Source organism: Haematobia irritans, chromosome 1, assembly GCF_050003625.1.
Source record: "Haematobia irritans isolate KBUSLIRL chromosome 1, ASM5000362v1, whole genome shotgun sequence".
Lineage (NCBI taxonomy): Eukaryota > Metazoa > Arthropoda > Insecta > Diptera > Muscidae > Haematobia > Haematobia irritans.
The window spans coordinates 174,455,098-174,475,306 of record NC_134397.1 but is presented as its reverse complement, the minus strand read 5'-3'; positions in this window follow the sequence as shown (position 1 = coordinate 174,475,306).

The window sequence follows — 20,209 nt, the reverse complement described above, 5'->3', positions numbered from 1 at the left end:
TGAGAAAATTTTGCATACTTTTAGGTGCTAAAATTATACCGAAATAATGGTGAGCTTCAAGGAGTTTTGAAGAAAATCAATTAAGTCAATTATATGGTAAGTACCAACATATTTGCCTTAAGTGTAATGGGAAAACTGTGAGTGGAATTTTTGAAAGCCAAACTTTAATTGTGAAATATAAAGTACACCAGATGTGTTTTTTCTTTTGTCTTTGGAATCATAAAAAAACAATAGTTTGTGCTATTGAAAAGTCATTTTTAGAAAATGGTGTCCTACTGAATTAATAATCCTAACAAAACAACAAAAACAGCACCTTCCTAAACAGCGCAAATCTGGAAGTAGTAAACTTTTGAATCATCTCGAGGTCCTACATTTTTATCATATTTTTTATTACCCCAGTGTTACATGTAGAGTTGCCATTTTGGTCCGATCGGACTAAAATTGGTCCAAAAAAATATTAATTTTTAAATTTTGTCCGATAGTCGGACCAAATGGAATTTGATTTTTGTCCATTTTCAAATCGATAAATTTTCTATAGAAATAAAATTTTGACAAAATTTTTATAGAAATAAAATTTTAACAATATTTTCTATCGAAATAAAATTTTAACAAATTTTTTTTTTTCTATAGAAATAAAATTTTGCCAAAATTTTTACAGAAATAAACTTTAAAAAATTTTGTATAGATACAAAATTATGCAAAAATTTTGTATAGGAGGAAAATTTTATAAAAATTTGAATAGAAATAAAATTTTGCGATAACTTTCTATAGAAATAAAAGTTTAACAAACTTTTTATAGATATAAAATTTTAACAAAATTTTCTATAGAAATGAAATTTTGGCAAAATTTCTTAAAGAAATGAAATTTTGACAAAATTTTCTAAAGAAACAAAATTTTAATCATTGTTGTTGTTTTTTGATCTCAGCTTAAAGCCATGCATTGACTAAACTACAAGTGTAGCTTAACCAACAGAGGAAAAGAATGTTTATCAAATTTATTTGGGCAAAGCCCTATAGACTGCAAGATCGTTGGATGGACGCATATACAATTTTGACAAAATTTTCTAAAAATTTTCACATTAGACAATAAAGAAGAACAAGAGAACGCGAGAGTACGTTTAGCTTCTCTTATAGATGACCACATACAAAAGACTAAACCAAATAAGAAAGAGAAATTTATACTTGACACAGTGGGGGAGACACGGAAATATCTAAAGGAAAATAAAGATTTACTTATTCTAACTGCTGATAAAGGGGGAAAAACCGTAGCGATGTATAAAGACGATTATGACATAAAGATGAAAAATATTTTAAGAGATATTTGTACATATAGACGCTTAAAAAGAGATCCGACATCAACACTGCAAACCAAAAATAACAAACTGGTGGAAAAATTATTCAGAATGAACATCATTGACACCAACGAAAAATTAAAATTGATATGTAAAACTGCTAACGCCCCTCGAATTTATGGACTTCCGAAGATACATAAGGAAGGAGTCCCTGTAAGACCGATATGTTCTTCAATAAATTCCCCCTCTTATGAACTATCAAAATATATTGTAAATATTTTGAAAAATTTGACGAAAGATTCCAAATATAATGTAAAGGACGCAATTGAATTTAAGAATAAAACCAGTAATATTAAGATTGAGAACAATGAAACAATGATCTCGTTTGACGTAGTATCTCTTTTTCCAAGTATTCCAGTAAATTTGGCGATTAAGATTATAAAAGAAAAATGGGACGAAATAAAGGACTATACGAAGATACCGATGGATATTTTTATAGAAATGTTAACTTTTTGTATAAAGGACTCAAGATATTTTGTATATGATGACAAGGTGTATGAGCAACGTAAAGGAATGCCAATGGGATCACCAGCTTCACCTATTATCGCCGATATTGTAATGGAAGTACTCTTGGACTCAGTATTGGAAAAATTGACTATTAAACCAAAAATAATGACAAAATATGTAGATGATCTGTTCTGTATTTTGAATAAAAATGACGTTCAGGCCACTTTATCAGCTTTAAACGCCTTTGATAGACAAATTCAATTTACGATGGAAACAGAAGAGGACAACAAGTTACCATACTTAGATACCATAATTCTAAGGCACAGAAATGGAATAAAAATTAACTGGTATCAAAAGCCAACAGCCACAGGACGATTGATAAATTTCAACTCCAAACATCCTAGACGAGTTATAATGAATACGGCTACAAATTTTATAAGAAGAGTACACGATATCAGCGACAAAATATTTCATAAGGACAACGAAGATAAGATAAGGACCATATTGCGATTAAATGATTTCCCGAATAAGACGATTGACGACCTAATACAACATGTAAAAGAACAACAACATATCAAACATGACGAAATTGAACCCAAAATTTATAAACCCTTGACATATGTCCCCCAATTCTCGGAAAGATTCAAATCATCTAACATGCTAAATAAGGACAAATTTCAAATTGCACAAAGGACTCATAATACAGTAAATCAATTCTTCAGCAAGACAAAATCCAAAATTAAGAAAGAAGACAAGTCAAACGTAGTATATAAGATCAAATGCAATGGAAATGACTCTGATACTTGCCAAAAAGTATATATTGGTACAACGAAAACCAAATTAAAAACTAGACTCTCAGGGCATAAATCTGATCAGAAAGCCACTGATAAGCCCTTGGAGCAAAAGACGGCACTTGCAGCACATTGCACTTTAACAGGACACAAACCAAACTTTAAGGACGTAGATATTTTGACGCAAGAAACCAATTATAAAAGGAGATTTACTCTGGAGATGCTACATATTATAAATGTACCTGCAGAAAGACGAATGAATTTTAAGACTGATACGGACCATTGTGCACATATTTATAGAAATATTGTACAAAAATATAGAAAGACAGATTAGCTTTTAGTTGTAAATATACTCCCTTGTAAAGAAGTTCACTGTTCTTTAAATTTAAATGTAATTATCTGTGTTTTTCATGTAATGATATATATTTTTTGTTAATGTGTTAAATGTTTTTTCTTTTTGTTTAAAGTAATTTCCCTGAAGACGAGCATCGGAGATGTCTCGAAATATTGGAAAATTTTAAATATAAAAATACAACTCAAAAAACAACAACATCTGTTTTTATTCACATGACCTCAAGCCGAACTAAGCAAATATAATTAAAATTTTCTAAAGATATAAAATTTTGAGAAAATTTTCTATAGAAATAAAATTTTGACAAAATTTTCTATAGAAATAAATTTTTCCAGAAATAAAATTTTGAATAGAAATAAAAATTTCACAAAATTTTCTATCATAGTAAAATTTTGGAAAAAATGTAACTTTTAAATGATATTAATTTAATTTGCAAATTTGGTCCGCTAGTACGAAGAAAATTCATTGTGGCAACGCTGGTTACATGCACAACTTTCAGAGCTCAAGGTGTTTCCGTGAATTTATTGCGCTAAACACTGGTCACTGACCCCGTAGTACATTGGATTAATTAAGTCTTAAAAGATAGGACTATAGGGTGATTGAAATTTAATGCAACCAACTTCATATTGAATGTTCCAGTGAAAACTTTTTTATACCCTCCACCATGGGATGGGGGTATATTAACTTTGTCATTCCGTTTGTAACACATCGAAATATTGCTCTAAGACCCCATAAAATATATACATTCTGGGTCGTGGTGAAATTCTGAGAAATCTGAGCATGTCCGTCCGTCCGTCTGTTGAAATCCGAACGAAACAAGCCATCGACTTGAAACTTGGCACAAGTAGTTGTTATTGATGTAGGTCGGTATTGCAAATGGGCCATATCGGTCCACTTTTAGGTATAGCCCCCATATAACGGACCCCCAAATTTGACTTGCCGATCCTCTAAGAGAAGCAAATTTCATCCGATCCGGCAGAAATTTTGTACATGATGTTTACATATGGTCTCTAACAACCATGCTAAAATTGGTCCACATCGGTACATAATTATATTAGCCCCCATATAAACCGATCCCCAGATTTGGCTTGCGGAGCCTCTAGGAGAAGCAAATTTCATCCGATCCGGCTGAAATTTGGTACATGATGTTGACATATGGTCTCTAACAACCATGCTAAAATTGGTCCACATCGGTCCATAATTATATAAGCCCCCATATAAACCGATCCCCAGATTTGGCTTGCGGAGCCTCTAGGAGAAGCAAATTTCATCCGATCCGGCTGAAATTTGGTACATGGTGTTAGTATATGGTCTCTAATGACCATGCAAAAATTGGTCCATATCGGTCCATAATAATATATAGCCCCCATATAAACCGTTCCCCAGATTTGACCTCCGAAGCCTCTTGGAAGACCAAAATTCATCTGATTCAGTTGAAATTTGGTACGTAGTGTTAGTATATGGCCCAAACACCCATGCAAAAATTAGTCGAAATCGGTCAATAATTATATATAGGCCCCATACAAACTGATCCGCAGATTTGACCTCCGGAGCCCCTTGAAAGAGCAAAATTCATCCGATTCGGTTGAAATCGGAAATTTGGTACGTGATGTTAGTATATGGTATCCAACAACCATGCAGGAATTGGTTCATATCAGTCCATAATTATATATAGCCCCCATATAAACCGTTCCCCAGATTTGACCTCTGGTGCCTTTTGGAGAAGCAAAATTCATCCGATCTGGTTGAAATTTGGTACGTGGTGGTAGTATATGATATTTAACAACCATGCCAAAAGTGGTCCATATCAGTCCATAATCATATATAGCCCCCATAGAAATCGAACCGAGATTTCGTTTTGGAGCCTCTTGGAGGAGCAAATTTCATCCGAGTCAGTTGAAATTTGGTACATTGTGCTAGTATATGGTCGTTAATATCTATAGTTATATATAGCCCTCAGATAAATCAATCCACAATCACACAAAAATTATTTGTAGACTTACCTATACATAACTTTTTTGTCTAATAACATATATACCACGTATGGACTAACTCTGCTGCAGGAGTCTTTCGATATCCTGGGGAACACTTTTGTGGGACTTTTCAGGGCGTCATTGTAGCACGGGTATATACCCAAGGCTTGGCGAAGGGTTAAAGTAATTTTTATTCCCAAAGCAGGTAGAATAGTATACGGAACAGCCAAAGACTTCAGACCTATCAGCTTGACATCATTCTTATTGAAGACTCTAGAGAGAGTCTTGGATAACCATCTAAGGAATAAATTGGATAAGAGACTGTCAAGCTGCCAACATGCATATTTGAAGGGTAAATCGGTGGAATCTGCGCTACATTCTGTAGTGCATTATATTGAGAAATCGATAGCGTACGGAGAATACACACTGGCGGCTTTTCTGGATATTGAAGGGGCCTTCAACAACACAAAAATCGAGAAAGTAGTACATGCTCTGGAGATGAATGGTATAAGCGAGATCGTAACGAACTGGATTGAGGCAATGCTACGCCATAGGAACATCGAAGCGGAATTGGCAGATGCTAAACGACAAGCGACTACAACGGGAGGACTTCCTCAGGGGGGAGTGATATCACCTGTGCTCTGGCTAATTATAGTGGATGAGATTCTTAGCGCCCTGAGTAATAGGGGCATAAAAGTGGTGGCGTACGCGGATGACATTGTCATAATGGTCTCAGGCAAATTCTTGGATACGATCTCGGACGTGATGAGCGAGTCACTGAAGTCTCTAGCGGAATGGGCTAGTGGTGGTGGACTAGGAGTAAATCCAAGGAAAACGGAATTGGTGCTCTTTACAAGGAGAAAGAGACTGGATGGATACAAAGATCCAGAATTTCAGGGTACGAGATTGACACTCTCGAAATCGGCACGTTACCTGGGAATTGTACTGGACTCGAGGCTAAATTGGCTCGAGAATGTAGCGGATCGTATGAAGAAGACCTATGCGGCATTATACGCGTGTCAGAAGCTTGTTGGGGAGCGGTGGGGAATGAAACCGTCCCTTTTCAACTGGCTGTACACAGCTGTAATAAGGCCAGTAGCTGTGTATGGATGTCATGTCTGGTGGCCCATCACTAACCACCACAATCATATACAGAGATTGGGCAGGATAAATAGAACGGCCCTTATCTACATGACCGGGGCGATGAGGACAACGGCCACATCTGCACTGGAGGTATTGATGGGGATATGCCCACTGGACCTGCATATTAGGAGGACTGCGGAGGTCATACTGATCAGACTGAAGGGCCTGGACTCTTTGGAGAACACGAGCTGTAGACACACTGAACTGATATTGTATGCCGGACGACATATAAGAACGGGCTATATGGCGTCATGGCACATGTTTGAGAGTGACCTGGAATCAATTATCCCAAGCGTAGAGGACTGGGACGAAAACAGGATACACTTTGGGAATCTCAACATCTATACTGACGGCTCGAAAATGACCGAGGGTGTAGGCAGCGGAATATACTGCAAGGAGTTAGAACTTAAGGAGTCCTTTAAGTTGGACGAACAATGCAGCATTTTAGGAACTCTGAAGTCTTGAAGTCATTGCAGAGAGAGGATATAAGGTCTATGATAGGCATCATAACGGGACACAACACCTTGGGAAAACACATGGTAAGGATAGGTCTAGCGAATGATGACATTTGCAGGTGGTGTCTGGAACCTGATGCTACGGAAGTTCTTTTCACTTCCTGTGCCAGTGTCCAGCACTATCTTTCAGAAGAAACAAGATACTGGGCTCTTATTTCTTTCAGACTATGACCGACTTGCGAGTATGCAGTATGAGGAATATCCTCGTCTTCATCAAGTCTTCGGGGTGGAGGAACTAGGCGCGTCCAAAGGATACATTATCATACGATAGGCTCATTCCGGCCGGAAGTAGACGGACACGAGGAGAAAGATGGAAAGAAGTTAGAGGTATCGCAATGGACCAACTATGGTCTAAGTGGACACAAACCCGCAAGTTCGGATTCGTGTCAGCCTCCATAACCTAACCTAACCTATGGACTAACTCACAATTTAGAAAACGATGTTAAGAAGTTTTAAGATACCACAACCCAAGTAATTCAAGAAGAGTAGAAGTTTCTACACAATCCATGGTGGAAGGTACATAAGATTCGGCCTGGCCGAACTTACGGCCGTATATACTTGTTACTGTTAACAACTAACAAAAGCATTTTGATCTATTGCATTCAGACATTAAGTTAATAATGGTGGAATTCAAGCGTGATAGTGTTATTGCTTTATATTTGGATATCGTTAGAGCCCTCCAGTATTAAAGTGTGAAGACATCTTTTGCTTCTCGAACCATTGCTCGTTTCCGTGACACTGGCAGTGTTTCCAAAAAGTCGACAAAAAATACGGTAAACGCCAGAAATGATATGTAAGGTGAGACCTTGCTCGTCAGCTGAACACATCGCGAAAACGGTTTCAAAACTGGATGAAAAATGAGCTTTGACTAAGTTCCAAAAAGTACAAAAGCCCATCCACAGAAACAAAATTCACGAAAAACTTTCCAATTAAAAATTTAATTGAGTTTTAAAAAATATTCAATTAAAATTTAATTAATTCACCAAATTTTTTAATTGAAACAAAAATTAATAGTATCAATTAATTATACCCTGGGCCACAATGTGGACCAGGGTATTATAAGTTAGTGCATATGTTTTTAACACTTAGAAGGAGACGAGATATACATACATATGGTGTCTTTGGCAATATTGCTCAGGGACGGCCCCTTAGTCGATCTAGCCATGTCAGTCTGTCTGTGAATACATTTTTGTAATCAAAGTCTAGATCGCAATTTTAGTCCAATCGACTTCAAATTTGGTAAAAGTATGAATTCTTGGGTCAGAATAGAACCCTATTGATTTTGGAATCAATAGGTTTCAGTTTATATATAGCTCCCATATATATCTTTCGCGCGATATCTACTAATATGGCCCCAGAAGCAAGAATTTCAGCCGGATTTTCTTTAAATTTTGCACAAAGAGTGCAATTGATAGTTTCGTAAAGAGTGCCGAATTTGGTTGAAATCGGTTCAGATTTAGATATAGCTCCCATTTACATCTTTCGCCCGATGCACTTAGTTTTGCCCTGATTTGCTTTAAATTTTGTACAGCGTGTAGAATGTGTAGAAATAATGTTCTTTAGATATAGCTCCCATATATATCTTTACACTCATATGACAACAGAGGTCAAATCTGTAGTCCGATTTGCAGAGGGAGTAGAATTAACATTGTAACTACGGATAATAAATTTGGTTGAAATCGGTTCAGATTTAGATATAGCTCCCATATATGTTATGTATATCTTTCGCCCAATTTAGACTCATATTACCACAGAGGCCAAAGTTTACTACCAATGCTTGGTAAATTTGATTGAAATCGGTTCATATTTAGATATAGCTCCCATATATATCTTTCGTCCGATTTGCACTTATATGACTTCAAAAGCCAGAGTTTTGTCCTGACTTGCTTCAAATTTTTCACGAGAGGTAGGTTTAACGGTGTCGTTATGTGTGCCAAATTTGGTTAAAATCGGTTCAGATTTAGATATAGCTCCCATATATATCTTTCGTCCGATTTAGACTTATATGGCCTCAAAAGCCAGAGTTTTGCCCTGACTTGTTTCAAATTTTACACGACAGATAGGTTTAACGGTGTCGTTATGTGTGCCAAATTTGGTTCAAATCGGTTCAGATTTAGATATAGCTCCCATATATATTTTTCGCCCGATTTACACTCATATGACCACGGGGGACAAAGTTATACTCCCATTTACGTGAAATTTTGCAGAGATTGCAGAATTATTATTCTAACTATGCATGTCAAAATTAGTCAAAATCGGTTCAGATTATATATAGCTCCCATATATACGTACACCAGAGTTGAGGAAATATGGTAGACTTTTTCATATTTTAGAACCATTTTAAATGGGATTTTCCTCCAATTGACAGGATATATTTAATATGATATTTAGGTGGGTCAAGTTTGATCTAATTTGGTTCAGATTTAGATAAAGCCTCCATACACCCAGAGAAGGAATATGATCACCTCAAACATGTTTTATGAGCAAAATGTTATTTTTGAGTGGTGACCATGTAACATATAACAGGTTGATTGATAAGTCCCCGGTCTGACACATAGATGGCGTCGCTAGTATTAAATCGATATTATTTTTATATAGTACCAACCTTCAAATGATTCGTGTCCAAATTTGACGTCTGTAAGTCAATTAGTTTGCAACTTTTGTTATTGTGAAAAAAATAATGTTTTCTGAAGAGAAAAAATACGGTGGAAACAAAAACTTGGCTTGATAATGAGTTTCCGGACTCTGCCCCAGGGAAATCGACAATAATTGATTGGTATGCAAAATTCAAGCGTGTTGAAATGAGCACGGAGGACGGTGAACGCAGTGGACGCCCGAAAGAAAACATCAAAAAAAATCCACAAAATGATTTTGAATCACAGTAAAATGTTGATCGAGATAGCAGAGGCCTTAAAGATATCAAAGGAACGTGTTGGTCATATCATTCACAGAGAATGAAGCCGACCCATTTTTGTCGGCGGCGGCTAACACTACATTTTTGCCTCCGGCGGCGGCGGCTTGACGGCTAAGCCGATAAAAAATTGTCTCTTCGGCGGCGCAAAATTATCTTTTAAAAAATCAATTTGAAGTGTTCCGAATTGTAATGAGATTAGTTGTACAACCAATCTTACAATCAAATTTACATTTCATTCAAATTTTTTGAGCTAAAATTTTGTAAAACTATTATAGCAACTTGATACTAATTGATTGAAAGTGGAAAGTTCAAAATTTAGGCAAAATCTATAACAAATATTATTAAATTTTTCTGATATAAATCAATATTTTAGATTAATTGGCGGATAAATTTGAGTCGAGATGAGTCGACATATTCGGCGTCGACTGCTAAAAACGGGTCGGCGACGGCTAAAATCGGCGGCGCGACTCGGCGGCTTTATTCTCTGATCTTTCATCAATATTTGGATATGCGGAAGCTCTGTGCAAAATGGGTGCCGCGCGAGCTCACATTTGACCAAAAACATCAACGTGTTGATGATTCTGAGCGGTGTTTGCAGCTGTTAACTCGTAATACACCCGAGTCTTTCCGTCGATATGTGACAATGGATGAAACATGGCTCCATCACTACACTCCTGAGTCCAATCGACAGTCGGCTGAGTGAACAGCTACCGGTGAACCGTCTCCGAAGCGTGGAAAGACTCAAAAGTCCGCTGGCAAAGTAATGGCCTCTGTTTTTTGGGATGCGCATGGAATAATTTTTAACGATTATCTTGAGAAGGGAAAAACCATCAACAGTGACTATTACATGGCGTTATTGGAGCGATTGAAGGTCGAAATGGTGGCAAAACGGCCCCATATGAAGAAGAAAAATGTATTGTTCCACCAAGACAACGCACCGTGCCACAAGTCATTGAGAACGATGGCAAAAATTCATGAATTGGGCTTTGAATTGCTTCCCCACCCACCGTATTCTCCAGATCTGGCCCCCAGCGTCTTTTTCTTGTTCTCAGACCTCAAAAGAATGCTCGCAGAGAAAAATTTGGCTGCAATGAAGAGGTGATCGTCGAAACTGAGGTCTATTTTGAGGCAAAACCGAAGGAGTACTACCAAAATGGTATAAAAAAATCGGAAGGTCGTTATAATCATGGTATCGCTCTTGAAGGGAACTATGTTGAATAATAAAAACGAATTTTGACAAAAAATGTGTCTTTCTTTGTTAGACCGGGGACTTATCAGCCAACCTGTTTAGCTCCCAAAAAATTTGAAGGAATTGAGATGGTATCAAAAATTTTGGTCTACATAGTAGTGGTCATTAGCGTAGCTAGACAATTTTCCTAGGGGGGGCTATAGCCCTCCTAGCTAAAACTTTATAGACTGAACTTATAGGTTCAACTAATGTTTTATTTCATAAAATTTAATAAATAGACATCAAAATAACTCGACAATCAATTTATAATAAAGCAACTAAAAGTACCTAATCGGGTTCGATTAGGAGCCCAAATTGAAAGGGATTTCTAAGAGTTTGTCCGAGACTGGTTCCTGAGGACCTGTTTATGGGTTGCTCCTGCTAAATTGTCCCAGGATGTGTCCTTTGGGATGAGTCCAAGACGCATCCTAGTCCTGTTCCAGTTCTGTGGTTGATCCATTTCCCCTAGGGTAGTTCCACACTTTTCCCAGCAAAAAATTGGGAGTTGTTCTAAAGGCACAACTTTAAAAGCACTTCCAAAAATGTCTTCACAAAGAAGTTAACTATTTTAACTACACAGGAAGTTTTTTACTTCATTTTTTTATATTTTTTTATAATTTAATTTTTTTTTCTTTTTTCAAATAGTTTAAAAAAAGAGTAAGAATAAATAAAATGGTACAAATTATTCAAATTTTGCCAAAAAAATGCTACATCAATTATAGAAAAATCGATAATATTTGAAAATATTCGAGGGAAAACGTTTCAAACAAGCGTTAGAATGCATTAAAAATCATAAAAAAGTATAAAAATTATTTATTTGGGAATATATCACAAAATTTTTAATTCACATTCAAAACACAGAATTCGGATCACACCTTAAGAAGTGATGCAAATTCATTGCAACGGTTGTTGAAAACGTTCTATGACAAGTTCATATTACATTTATCGCTTCTCCGCCAATTTTGTACCACTTCCAGACCCAAAAAGAACATTTTCACTTCTTTTTTGGCGACGCTTTTTTGCAGCATTATTAAGATATTATTTTTTGAAAGAATAGTTTTAATATCAATTACTATTTTTTATTCAACTAAATCATAAGTTCAACCACAGCTTTATTTCATAAATATCTACCACAACCCAAGTAATTCGATTGTGCATGAAAGCCTTTAGTGGAACTTTGTGCGTTGTACGAGTATATACTTGTTTAATTTTTATAAAGATGTAAAATCGTAAATAAGTTTTCAAATTCTGGGGGGGCTAACATTTTTCTGGGGGGTCTAAGCCCCCTCCCCAGAGGCCTTCCTACGCTTATGGTGGTGGTAATATAGTCGGCCCCGCCCGACTTTAGACTTTACTAACTTGTTTACTTCTTTATTGATTTTCTATTCTTTTTTGCGAAATTTCACCCTCTTATGCCCAAGCCCGCCTTTAGACGGGCTTCATTTAATAAGGAAGCTTTTAGTAAAACACACCTTAATACAACAAAAATGGGAAAAAATAAAGAGAAAACTTATTTGAAACTATTCATGAGGCTTTGCAACATATGCTGAATTTTACCGATTAATTTTTCTTGCTTAGTTCTCTTGCTTTTGTTTCGTTAACATTGAAAATTTAATTAGCTGGCAAAAAAAATTTGGGCATTAGAGGGTTAATTGTCCAAAAGTAAAATTTTCACTTAATACGGCCTAAGTCCGTACTTTCTATGTTTTGTCCATGTTTGTGGAACAACTTCCAATTTTGTTGCTGGGTTACTAACTATGTTAAATTTTGAGTGGTAGATTACTGGCGAACCTGAAGACTATAATCGGGAAGGTACAAAAACTAGAAGTACCTAAATGTTATAGGTATTTTTAATTTATGTGGTATCGGAATGAACTTAATAATCTAAGTGAGCCTGAAATAAAGCGGGCTACCACTTACACTTAATCTAACCTAACCTTCGCCGGGAATGGGCCAAAATACTGCAGAGGCACTTTCGAGCAGCGTGTAATAGCTTTGTCGGCCGTTGTTGGCCCTACCTAATTCGCCCCGTCCTGATACTAAAATATGATATTATTACCGACATTTTCTTTGCTTTTGAGAATAAAATTGAGTAAACACAGCGCATTACATTGTTGCATAACATATGAGCCATCCTGTTAATGGTGTGATGCAATTGTTTACATATGTATTTGTTTTCATTGGTGAGTTAAAGGGTATCATATATCCCCACCCAGTTTTCTAGTTCTGGTTCATTTCCCCCAAGACTGCTTAGTTACGAAGAATCGCGACTCAACCCCAGCGGTTGGTATTTAGCCGCATGCGAAATATTCATAATGCAATATGCGTAGCTTTATGAACATTGACATTTTCAAAATGGCCTTAAGCAAACGTTACCACAATGCTGCATATTTAATGTGTTTTTCTCGTTTTTTTGGCATTTTTGGCTTTGCCCAAACAGTATGAAATTTTCAATTAAATTTTAATTTTGGAGAAAATTACTAAAGTCATTGTACTGCACTTGGCGCTGCATGGCGGGCTGCTGTTGTCTTCATTAAGTATTGTGTTTTTTTCTGGAGATGTCATAAGAAACTTTTGTAATTATAAGTTGACGAGGAAACAATCTGCTTAACATAATCATTTCGTATGAGTTACTACACACACCAAACTCCAATCCAATCTCCAAAATCTCAAGTTTCATTTTGTTAAGTTGATCTGTTAGCTGGCTGGCGGGATGAATGACTAACAGACTGATGATGAGACAAGAGGGTTGTGCTTTTACTGTTGAAGGAGGATTCAATTCACCATTACTAAAGAATGAGTTTATCCATGCAACTAACCGAAGTAAGAAATTAACCAGAGTGAGAAATTAAGTTGGATTTTCAATTAAGGCAATATCGCAGGAAAAACACTGCAGACACCCATTGCTCGTTACATAAACATTCGTATAAGACAATAAGGACTAAATTGGCAATCAAGCATTCAGCTCATATCCTAGACGAATTGTTATAATGAATATTTGTACTGAACAATATGGTGATGCATATAGAGAGAGGGATGCGACAGAGAGGATAATTATTAACCTTTGTCGTGGTGAAAAAATGTATATCTTTTGAAAGTTAAAAGTTATATATCTTAAAATTGCAATAAATGTGAACAATAAAAATATGAACTTTACATTTATTTTAGATTTATACCCACTACCACATGGGGTATAATAAGTTTGCCAAAAATATTTTTCTATAGACAATTTTGTCACATCTTTTTTCTATTAAAAATTTTGTCAACAATTTTTGCTATAAACAATTTTGTAAAAAATTTTTTCTATGGAAAATTTCGTCAAAATTTTTTCTATAGAAAATTTTGCAAAAAACTTTTCTATAGAAAAGTTTGGCAAAATAACACTCGTACCAAGGTTAGGTTAGGTCAGGTGGCAGCCTGATGTATCAGGCTCACTTAGACTATTCAGTCCATTGTGATACCACATTGGTGAACTTCTCTCTTATCACTGAGTGCTGCCCGATTCTATGTTAAACTCAATGACAAGGGACCTCCTTTTTATAGCCGAGTCCGAACGGCGTTCTACATTGCAGTGAAACCACTTAGAGAAGCTTTGTAACCCTCAGAAATGTCACCAGCATTACTGAGGTAGGATAATCCACCGCTGAAAAACTTTTGGTGTTCGGTCGAAGCAGGAATCGAACCCACGACCTTGCGTATGCAAGGCGGGCATGCTAACCATTGCACCACGGTGGCTCCAAATATACTCTACAAAAATAATCTACAAAAAACTTAAGAACATTTTACAAAAATCTACCAAATTAAAAAAAAAAAATATTATTTCTATAGAAAATTTTCTCAAAATTTGATTTCTATAGAAAATTTTCTCAAAATTTTATTTCTATAGAATATTTTCTCAAAATTTTATTTCTATAGAAAATTTTCTCAAAATTGTATTTCTATAGAAAATTGTCTCAAAATTTTATTTCCATAGAAAATTCTCTCAAAATTTTATTTTTTAGAAAATTTTGCCAAATTGTATCTCTATGGAAAATTTTGTAAAAATTTTATTTCCATAGAAAATGTTCTCAACATTTTATTTCTATACAAAATTTTCTCAAAATTTTATTTCTACAGAAAATTTAGTCAAAATTTGATTTCGTTAGAAAATTTTTGTCGAATTTTTATTCTGTACCAAATTTTGTTCTTTTTTATTGTAAATTTTATCAAAATTTTTTCTATAGAATATTTTGTCAACATTTTGTTTCTATAGAAAATTTTTTAAAAATTTTATTTCTATAGAAAATTTTCTCAAAATTTTATTTCTATAGAAAATTTTCTCAAAATTTTATTTCTATAGAAAATTTTCTAAAAATTTTATTTCTATAGAATATTTTCTCAAAATTTTATTTCTAAAGAAAAATTTCTCAAAATTTGTTTGCTAAAAGATTTTTTCTCAAAAAGTTATTTCTATAGAAAATTTTCTCAAAATTTTATTTCTATACAAAATTTTCTCAAAATTTTATTTCTGTAAAAAATTTTCTCAAAATTTTATTTCTACAGAAAAATTTTATTTCTATTGAAAATTGTCTCAAAATTTTATTTCTGTAAAAATTTTGTCACAATTCTATTTCTATAGAAAAGTTTGTCAAAACTTTATTTCTATAAAAATTTTCTCAAAATTGTATTTCTATAGAAAATTTTCTCAAAGTGTTATTTCTATAGAAAATTTTCTCAAAATTTTTACTCTATGGAAAATTTTGCCAAAATTTGATTTCCATACAAAATGTTCTCAACATTTTATTTCTGAAGAAAATTTTCTCAAGATTTTATTTCTATAGAAAATTTGGTCAAAATTTTATTTCTAAAGAAAATTTCCTCAAAATTTTATTTCTAAAGAAAATTTCCTCAAAATTCTATTTCTAAAGAAAATTTCCTCAAAATTTTATTTTTTATTGAAAATTTTGTCAAAATTCTATTTCTATAGAAAATTTCCTCAAAGTTTTATTTCTATAGAAAATTTTCTCAAAATGTTTTTTCTATTGAAAATTTTGTCAAAATTCTATTTCTATAGAAAATTTTGTCAAAATTCTATTTCTATAGAAAATTTTCTCAAAATTTTATTTCTGTAAAAAACTTACTCAAAATTTTATTTCTATAGAAAATTGTATTTCTATGGAAAATTGTCTCAAAATTTTATTTCTATAAAAATTTTGTCAACATTCTATTTCTATAGAAAAGTTTGTCAAAACTTTATTTCTATAAAAATTTTCTCAAAATTGTATTTCTATAGAAAATTTTCTCAAAGTGTTATTTCTATAGAAAATTTTCTCAAAATTTTTACTCTATGGAAAATCTTGCCAAAATTTGATTTCCATACAAAATGTTCTCAACATTTTATTTCTGAAGAAAATTTTCTCAAGATTTTATTTCTATAGAAAATTTGGTCAAAATTTGATTTCGTTAGAAAATTTTGTCAAAATTTTATTTCTAAAGAAAATTTCCTCAATATTTTATTTCTAAAGAAAATTTCCTCAAAATTCTATTTCTAAAGAAAATTTCCTCAAAATTTTATTTTTTATTGAAAATTTTGTCAAAATTCTATTTCTATAGAAAATGTCCTCAAAGTTTTATTTCTATAGAAAATTTTCTCAAAATGTTTTTTCTATTGAAAATTTTGTCAAAATTCTATTTCTATAGAAAATTTTGTCAAAATTCTATTTCTATAGAAAATTTTCTCTAAATTTTATTTCTGTAAAAAAACTTACTCAAAATTTTATTTCTATAGAAAATTTGGTCAAAATTTGATTTCGTTAGAAAATTTGGTCAAAATTTTATTTCTATAGAAAATTTTCTCAAAATTTTATTTCTATAGAACCTTTTTCTCAACATTTTATTTCTATGGAAAATTATCTCAAAATTTTATTTCTTTAGAAAATTTTGTTTCTATAAAAATTTTGTCAAAATTCTATTTCTATAGAAAAGTTTGTCAAAACTTTATTTCTATAAAAATTTTCTCAAAATTGTATTTCTATAGAAAATTTTCTCAAAGTGTTATTTCTATAGAAAATGTTCACAAAATTTTTACTCTATGGAAGATTTTGCCACAATTTTTACTCTATGGAAAATTTTGTCAAAATTTGATTTCCATACAAAATGTTCTCAACATTTTATTTCTGAAGAAAATTTTATTTCTATGGAAAATTTGGTAAAATTTGATTCCGTTAGAAAATTTTGTCAACATTTTATTTCTATAGAAAATTTTCTCAAAATTTTATTTCTATAGAACATTTTTCTCAACATTTTACTTCTATGGAAAATTATCTCAAAATTTTATTTCTATAGAAAATTTTCTCAAAATTTGATTTCTATAGAAAATTTTCTCAAAATTTTATTTCTATAGAATATTTTCTCAAAATTTTATTTCTATAGAAAATTTTCACAAAATTTTATTTCTATAGAAAATTTTCTTAAAATTTTATTTCTATAGAAAATTTTTTCAAAATTTTATTTCTATAGAAAATTTTCTTAAAATTTTATTTCTATAGAAAATTTTCTCAAAATTTTATTTCTATAGAAAATTATCTTAAAATTTTATTTATACAGAAAATTTTCTCAAAATTTTATTTCTATAGAAAATTATCTTAAAATTTTATTTCTATGGAAAATTTTCTCAAAATTGTATTTCTATAGAAAATTTGTGAAGTAAGTACATGTTAGTTGAAAAGGAATAATTTGCAAAATTTACCAAAACATTTTTGGTAGAATTCTAGCAATTGTGGCAACCGTGTTGACAATGCCAAATACAATTTCAAATACATCTATGAATTTTTGTGTGATCTTTTTATTCAATAAATTAAATTTATAATTTAATTTTTGTAATAGTAATAATAAAATAATAAATAGTATCGCGCTAGATCGTGTAAAACGTCTGAATATGATTAGTTTTTGTTCTTAAATGCAAAGTTCGCTAAGGTGAACTTTGTTTACGTGAACTTGGCTTTAATTAGTTCACGTTACCGCGAGAGCACTGTACTTTTTCAGTGAACCCTTGTACTTGCGTATTCAGAATTTTCATCATCAATATGATTTCGCTATTAATAATTAATAAAAAATACCATAAAAATTAAAAAAAAAAAAAAAAAAAAAAACTATATATAGTATGAAAAGTATATTTTTCTTTCAAAATTTTATAGAGAACATAGCGATGTTCGCATGTCTTATTTTTTTTTTTTTTTTTTTTTTGAGGAAATATTTTTTTTCCTATTTGATGAAGGGTATGGAGTATTTCAGCTAAGTCCTTTTTATGTCATGTATTGAGTTCACATAAAAATGCAGGAGATTTTATCCAGACGTGCTACAGGTATCCAAACTGGCAAGCTTATCCTCCTTATTTTAATTTATGAAATTATGCAAAGTTCCACCCGTTTAGAGGCTCAAATTCAAATATGAAAATTCTGTAATGCAAATATGGTATAGTACGTTCATGCAATCCCTTGTGATTGAAGTGTTAACAACTTTCGCCTGGCCTAAAAGTCTTCAATGGTCCATCCTTTGACAGCATCCTTCATCGCCCAGTTTTCCAACCCATTAACAAATTTTCGAATATTTCTTCCTGTTGACTGCTTGATTTCCTCCAAAGGCCAATAAACTGCATACTGCATAAGTTTGCATAAGAACCATTTTTGGGATACTCGAATCGTTTTTTTTTTTTTTTTTGTTTTTTGTCGGAAGGTTTACGTAGAAAAATACCAAAGTCTTGCATATTTACATACTCATATGGAATGTAAATAAACTTTAACCAATTTCCCTTTAGGAGATTGTGTTCTACTGCCAAAGAGTGTATGATTTTCTTTAAGGTTCGAGTAGAAGTGAGTTTGTTCGTTTATAAGTAGGTGGCATACAGAAACAGGTTCGACAAAAGAAAAAATTAAAATCTGAGTATCTGTGCTTACACCACCATCACCGAGTTATTCCAGAGGCTGGAAAACTCTCCCCTCTTTTTTCAGGCATCCTTGTGATGGGCATTGCCGTTTCAAAACCTAAGGAGTTGGAAGGACTAGTGTGTCCGAAAATTAAATACTCTCTCTGTGCCAGGATATGTAAAATTTTTTCAAATTGATAGTATAAAGTAAGTCATGCATAATGTATGGACATGACATGGTCTTTTGCAAAGGCGATATCACACTCGATCCTTGCTTGGTATACAGTTTGGTTATCTGCAAATTTAAATTAAACATTTATGAGTTTCATTTTTATTAATAAACACATTGGAGCGTTTGTTTATTTATCGGAAATTAAGAAGTAAAATACATTTTATTTTTCCTTAATAAATGTGAAAAGATATATGAAAAAATTATTATGAAAGGAGCAACAGAAGTACGAAAGTCGAGAAGGTGGTGACTGTTGGTACCCTTCACCATCAGAATCAATGGAAAGCTTGTTATAAAAACGATTATTTTTAGCCCGAAGATTTGTTACTTACTTGCAAGGACGAAATATCAATGGAACCGCGGTAATGCCAAAGCCATAAAGATCGGAAAAGAGTTAGTGGACCTACACCCACAAAAAAATTGCCTTTTTGCTGATCATCGGCTTCGGACAAAAAAACAAATCACTTCGGTCGAGCTGTAACGGACCGAACCACAGACAAAATTTGTTTACATTTTATTTTTCAAATTTTATTTTGGTTCCTCTGTGTCGAAAAGCAAGTCACTTCAAATTTTGTGGTCGTATACGATCGTTTTCAACTCAAATATTTGAAAGTACTCAATTTTGATAATCAATGTATTCTCATACAAACGAAACGATCTTTCCAAGCTTCCTATTGACATACAGGTTATGTCCTATTGACATACAGGTTATCAGTTTAGATTTGTTCGATATGGTTACCTTTGCACTATGGGCGAAATCGTGATTTTAGCGGCAAAAAATACTTCCCACCATGTTAGGTTAATAAAATTTGTTGAGTAGATTTGTAGTTATAAATAAGTATATACGGCCGTAAATTCGGCCAGGCCGAAGCTTATGTACCCTCCACCATGGATTGCGTAGAAACTTCTTCTAAACACTGCCATCCACAATCGAATTACTTAAGTTGCGGTAACGCTTGCCGATGGCAAGGTATCTTAAAACCTCCTAACACCATCTTCTAAATTGTATGTAAGTCCATACGTGGTATATATGGAATCAAAAAAGATCGATCCAATACGTATATAATTCAGTTTGACAAAGTAGACATAAAATTTTGAATAAATTTTCTACAGAAATAAAATTTTAAGAAAAAATTTTCTATAGAAATAACATTTTCACAAAATTTTCTATAGAAATAAAAATGTTGACAAAATTTTCTATACAAAGAAAATTTTGACAAAAATTTCTACAGAAATAAAATTTTAACAAAATTTTCTATAGAAATAAACTTTTGACAAAATTTTCTATAGAAATAAAATCTTGGTAGATTATTTTTGGCTCGAGTGGCAACCATGATTATGAACCGAATAAAATTTTAACAA